Source organism: Lathyrus oleraceus, chromosome 6 (assembly GCF_024323335.1).
Source record: "Lathyrus oleraceus cultivar Zhongwan6 chromosome 6, CAAS_Psat_ZW6_1.0, whole genome shotgun sequence".
NCBI classification, from domain to species: domain Eukaryota; kingdom Viridiplantae; phylum Streptophyta; class Magnoliopsida; order Fabales; family Fabaceae; genus Lathyrus; species Lathyrus oleraceus.
The window spans coordinates 493,848,040-493,854,704 of record NC_066584.1 but is presented as its reverse complement, the minus strand read 5'-3'; positions in this window follow the sequence as shown (position 1 = coordinate 493,854,704).

The window sequence follows — 6,665 nt, the reverse complement described above, 5'->3', positions numbered from 1 at the left end:
TGAAGAAAAGTCAGCGCCAGCCCGGGACTTGTGAGCTTCAAGCTTGATTAGCATTGGGACCTAAGTCCTCCAAGATTAGAATACCTGACCTCACAAGGTCTTGAACCTTCATCTTCAGCTGGAAACAACTATCCACATCATGACCAGGAGCACCCGAATGATACACACAATGCTGTTCAGGCCTATACCACCACCGAGGGTTGACGGGTATGGGCGGCGGCTCTCTGGGAGTAATCAAGTTCCGCTCTATCAGAGAGGGATACAGTTCGGCATAGGACGTGGGGATTGGATCAAAAATGATCTTCTTCCTCTCATTACTTGTACCAGCTTGATTATCAATGGGAGGCTGGTAAGCCTGCTGCTGAGGATGACGTTGTTGATGCTGATATTGCTAAGTTGGCCTTCTCTGCTGTTGTTGAGGTTGAGTTGCTGGAATAGTCACAGCAGCAGCCTGACGATACTGTCCTCTGTTCACAACCCTCCGTCGGTGCACAGCATTTGTTTCACTTTCTCCCCTTTTGGGTGCCCCAGAGTATGTCTTCTTAGAACCGGAAGAACTTGAAGAGCCAGGATGGCGAACCGGAGCGCGGGTTGCTCTGACATTAACAGCCTCTGCAGCAAGAGGCCGTTCACTGATTCTGGTCCCCCTCAATTCATCACTCACGGCATAATCATTGATGAGAATAGTGACAGCAGCATTCTCATGAACGGGTACACCCACTGGTGAAGCACGGTGGACTGGTGGAATCACGGCTTCCAGTCTCTGGGCTAAGGCACGCAGCTCCTCTTGCCCCTGAACAACCCCTTGCATCATGCTCATGAATTGGGCCATGTTTGCCCTCATCTCAGCTAGCTCGGTCTGAACTTGATCCATGCTTCTTTGTTGATTGATTCTGGTTGAATACCGGTGTTGTCTCTGATCAACTATCCTGTCTCAGTCAAAACCCAAAGTGAGAGGTCACGTCCCCAAACATGTCTGTAATGCAAGGATGATATGTACATGATATGCGTATGATGCGGATGCTATTTTATCATGAATGATCCTGAAAAGGATATGCGTATGCGAGTTAACCTTTTTTACTTTCATGTATTACTATTTTTTGGAAAATAAACATGCTATGATGCAAATGATGGAGCCAAGACTGGCAGGAACTGGCATCTGAGGAACCATCTGAAACCCCAAAGTCATCCGAGGAGCTGGCATCTGAACCCAAGTCTGGAGAACTGAGTCACCATCTGAGCGAGTACCCTCAAATTCAGCCCAAGGATCCGAAATAAACGGAATCCTCCGATCAATACCGGGGTCAAACCTTCGGCGTCCAGAAATATAACTCGTAGTCACTATCAGTACCAGGAGTCACCAACTGTACCTGTTAAAATGATCAAACCCTTCCCCACTCACGTGTGTCGTCTAGGCCAGGGTAAGGTCGAGAGAAACGCAGCATAAATAACCTTTCGCAGAATATCATCCTGTGCACACCCGATGTATGCATCGATAATATCCCACCAGGGTCTGAACTGCTCGTGATATCAATGTTCCGCTAAGTGGCGCAATACCACCCGCTTCCCATGAATCACTCTATTCCTAGGGTTCCTAGATTCCACTCATAGCCTGGGTATTGGGCCTTTTACCTCGAGTAACTCCCACCCCAAATAGAGAAACACAGCCAGATGAACAGATGAATATGAATGAATGAAAACATTAATGCAAACAATAAATGCAAACAGTAAATGCAAATATATACAATGAATGCAATAAATAACAGCACAAAGCAACCAAAGCCCTAACCTAAAGAGCGCTAGGAGAGACTCGCTTAGGGAAGATGGACCAGCACAGGTCAACTTCTCTTGTCCCCAGCAGAGTCGCCAGCTGTCGCATTACGCGAAAAACCGGCGGGAAAAGAAGAAACAACAGAGCCGCCACCGTGCGTTATTTATCCCAAAAGAGGGAAAGGAAACGCTCGAAGTAAACCTAGGAAAGAACATGGTCTCGCGACCAAAGAGAATGGGTTCGGGAGTCGGTTATGCGAAGGGAAGGTATTAGCACCCCTACGCATCCGTAGTACTCTACGGGATCCACGCACAAAAGGAAGGAATATTGGTTGCTAAAACACTGCTCAAACACACACACACTGGCTGAAAGAGACACAAGAAAACAAACAAGACTGAAACTGACTCGGCAGGATGTCGCATCCTGGGCCTACTTAGTCTATCAGGCATAGACATCAGAGTCGAAGTAGTTCGGACTGGGGAAACGACACATGCTCGCTAGGATATCGCATCCTATGCATACGTATCTTCTCGGACGAGAGAAGAATCAGAGCATTCGTAGCTCGGCTGACACACACACAAACAAACATAAACAGAGGCAAAGGCAAACATGGAGCCTGAATGCCAATCACTGGACTTACATCAGCATCCGAACCTAAACACACACACTGGAACCCAAATGCCACTCGATGGACTTACATCGGCTTCCAAGCACACGACAACACAACAGGTTAATAGGGAGTCGGGGACTCGAGCCTATAACTGTCAAACAGCACACAAAATAAAAGAAAAGGCGCCCGGAGAGATCAGCTCAATCTCCTGCCTACATACTTCATCTGGTGTGAAGATCAGGGCGATGTAGTTCCCCTACGCAGGGAAAAAGGACTAGCCTAACCAGATAACAGAGGGAGACACAACACTAGGGAGACTACGACTCGAGCCTAGATGTTGTCATGCAAAGTCGTCCCTAAGTTAAGGTTTCTAGCTAAATGGCACAAGGGCCAACCTATCCTAGACATGATTTGCACAGGAAGCAAGCCACACCAAACCTAACTTGCACAGGAAGCAAGGGTCTCGATTGCAACTAGGGCAAGAGAAAGGGGAGGTCTCAATCGCAACGAGGGCGAGAGAAAAGAATTAGTGTTAGTGGTTAGTCAAACTCGACAAGACATCGCATCTCGTGCCTACGTATCTCATCTGAACATGAGAATCAGAGTTGTCGTAGTTCGGCTATGGAGGGATAAAGGTCTCGAATGCAACTAGGGCAAGAGAAAGGGAAAGTCTCGATCGCAACGAGGGCGAGAGAAAGGAAAAGGCTCGATCGCAACGAGGGCGAGAGAAAGGAAAAGGCTCGATCGCAACGAGGGCGAGAGAAAGGATCGCAACGAGGGCGAAAGCAAACAAGGATTAGTCTAAACTAAACCTAACTTGCACAGGAAGCAAGTCAAACAAACATACAAGCACAGGTAGCACACACTATATACACACAAGGGGCTCACACAAGGGTTAGGTTTTAGTCGAGGGGTCATATCAGCCTCAACAAACAAACCTCTGGAAATGGGTGATGGTGCTCTTAACCTTGCCATTGAAGGGCTAAGGTGAAGCAGATGAAAGGAGATGAGGGGCGTGCCTCATTGCTCTTATCCCTGGCTAGGGAGAGCATTTGACAAGAATGTGTGGGTTCAGAAAGTGGGAACCCTTCTACACATTTGATACTGACTCAACTGTGCAATTGCACAAGATCTTAGGTTTTTATCTGTAATGCATCAACACAGTGGTGTGAGCAAAACAGAAGACACACTGAATAGCAGGGGATAGGTTGCTTATCCCTTGGTTCTGCCCATTGCCTCTTCACTTAGGAGGTCTTTGACTCTGTACAAGGACAAATTAAACATACACAAACATTGCCTCTTAAGGAGGACTTCAGACAGTTGCCTGGCCAAATAACAGGCCAGGTCTTCCAGACTACATGAAGAAAAAGGAATTATACCTCAAAGCAAATTGCTAAATAGCAAAGCAAAGCAAGTTCAAAGAACTAAGCAACTAAAGGTACCTGAAATAGTCAAACAAATCAGTACACAGTTCAACAGTCAAAGCAAAAATGAGAATAGAATTAACAGTCAATCATAATCAGATGAATGTGCAAAGCACAAGACTCAAGTCACATGAGTCAAGCCACCTACAAAACAAAGGTTAGCTCATGATAAACAATCAAGCTTAATCAAATTTGTATGATCTCTTTGAAGCATTGGTTGCTCAACCTGAAACAATGAACTCAAACATAAGCCAGGAGACCCCTAGGACAAACCTAGGGTCAAAAATGAATGAGAAAGTCAAAACAGCAAAGGAAAGTCAACCAAAATCAAGTTCAAACATTTAAGAAGCAAACCCAATTGATTTCATGTTCATATCATTCATCATCATGATTTCATAAGCAAAAGGAGTCAAAGCAAGGCAAATGAGAGCTCATAGAAGTCAACAGCAAGACTTAGCTCAAAACCAAACATAAACATTTCCAAAAATCATCAAATAATTCATGCTCAATCACAATCCATAACATGACATGCATATAAAATTTCAGCTCAATTGGATCATGGGAAGATGGTCAATTAAAATCAGGAAGTCAAAACAATTTCAAGCATGCACAAAGAAGTCAAACAAACATGTATCAACTTCAAAAAATCATAACTAAATGAAAACAGATGAGAAATGAATGGGATCAATACCAATGCAAAGCTTAAGATGTCTAGTATGCACATGTAAAATTTCATGATCATCCAATAAGATATGAGAATTTCCCAAATGGAATGGCAAGATGTGTCACACAAAGTCAACATTTGACTAGGCAGGGAATAAAAACTTCAAACAAATAGGAAATGGCATAATTAAATCCAAGAAAATTCACACATAAACTAGACATATGAGAGAAGGCTCATGCAAAATTTCACATTAATTGGAGGCCAGGAAGCATGTCAACAAAAATCATGAAATTGCATATCATTGGTGTGACACAAATTGTCACACCCTATTTCAAAAAATCATATCTCAACAACCAAACATGATAAATTCAAAAACTCTACATCAAAACAAACATGAATGAGTGTAGATTAAGCACAAAAAATTTCAGATCAAATGGATATATCATCATCATTTCACAATTGAATTGGCAAGATGTACAAAACATGCATACATGAGCAAAACCCTAATGCCATTAAAAATCCAGCCATCCAAAAAATCATGATAAAATAATAGACATTCATGTGAACATGATGCAAAAATTTTCATGAATTTTGGAATTGAATTGAGTGAATTATGATTTTTAGAAGTTGAGTAATAAAATGAATGATTATTGAAAAAGAAATAAATGAAATAGCATATGATTAATTAAAAACAATTAGGCACGGTGGCAATATGGTAAATATGCTACCAATTAAATGAAACGGTGAGTATTGTCTAGTAATGTGGCACGCTGGGAATGGTCTCATGCGAATGGAACAGTAGATTTCATGCACACACGATACCAACAACAGCCAACAGCATTCACGAATTCTGGGCAACTTTAGGGTTTTAGAACAACACCTTCATCTTGTTCATTCAAATCATCATAAAACAAATTTCAACCAGAACTTCATAAACAGCATGGCAATGAAACAGTAGATTCATGCAACATCATTCCAAAGCAAAGACCAAACATGATTTAAAGGAAATTTGAAAATGGTTCTTAGGGTTTCAACAGCCACAGTATAACTTCATCACTTTCATTCAATCATGAAAAATTAAATCGCCCAGAATTTGAAATTAGCCATACCAATAGAGTCAGCAAACAACATACAACAAGAATGTAGCATCCAATTTCACTAAATCATTTCAAGCAAGGCAAATCGAGCAAGAACAAGTTCATACACCAAACTTACAAACAGCATATCTTCCTAAATAGCCAACCATTTGACATGATTCAAAGCTTAAAACAACCAGCTAAGTAAGACCTACATGATGTATAGCAAGATTTGGAAAAATAAAGAAGTCGAAAAACTCACTTGATTTGAAGAACTCAATGAAACAGTGTTGTTTGGATGTTGTAAGCTCAAACAGATGTTCAAGAGGTGTCCAGGAGGTGAATGAAGGAAGGTTTAAAGTTCAGCTCTCCTTGAAATAGTCCAAATCGTGATTTGCCATTGTTGAAACTTGGAAAAACAGAACACGGAAATGTTGTTCCAGCTAGTGCTTTATGCTTGAAATGAGCTCAATATTGATGATGGATGATGAAACAGCAAAGGGTAGCTTGAGTCCTTTGAAGGTTTTGCTCAGAAATTGCAATTTGTGAAAATGCTAAATTGATAGAGAATGAGAGTTTTCTGTATGATATCAGGCTGCAGCTAGGGTTGAAATGACAGAAAATATGTTTAAATACTTCTGTTTAACATTGGTTAATGGAGTACTAAACATGATTAGCTCAAATGAAGTGGTTTTGCCATTTGCTAAATTTCATCCACTTGCACATGGGGTGTGTAATTCTGCACGAATTGGGCTTTGGGCAAGCTGCAAATAACATTCCAAGCAAGTTCCAATTGGCCAAATGTGTAAAAAATGGCTAAATCAAAAAGTCAATTTTTCAACATACTTGAAATTAATTAAGGAAAGTCCAAAAATGCCATTTTGCATGGTGTGGTTTTGATGAATGATGAATGCATTTTTGGAAAGAGGGGAACAAATAGGACTTGTAGGAAAAAACCCCACCAAAATTGGCCAAATGGTTTGAGAGATATGGCCTTTTGAAGTTCAAAAATTTGTGATAATGAATTGATCATATCTTGCCAACCATACATGGGAATTGAGAGTTCTTGGACTTTTTGGAAATGGGAGAACAAAATCTTCAACTTTCATGTTGGGCAAAA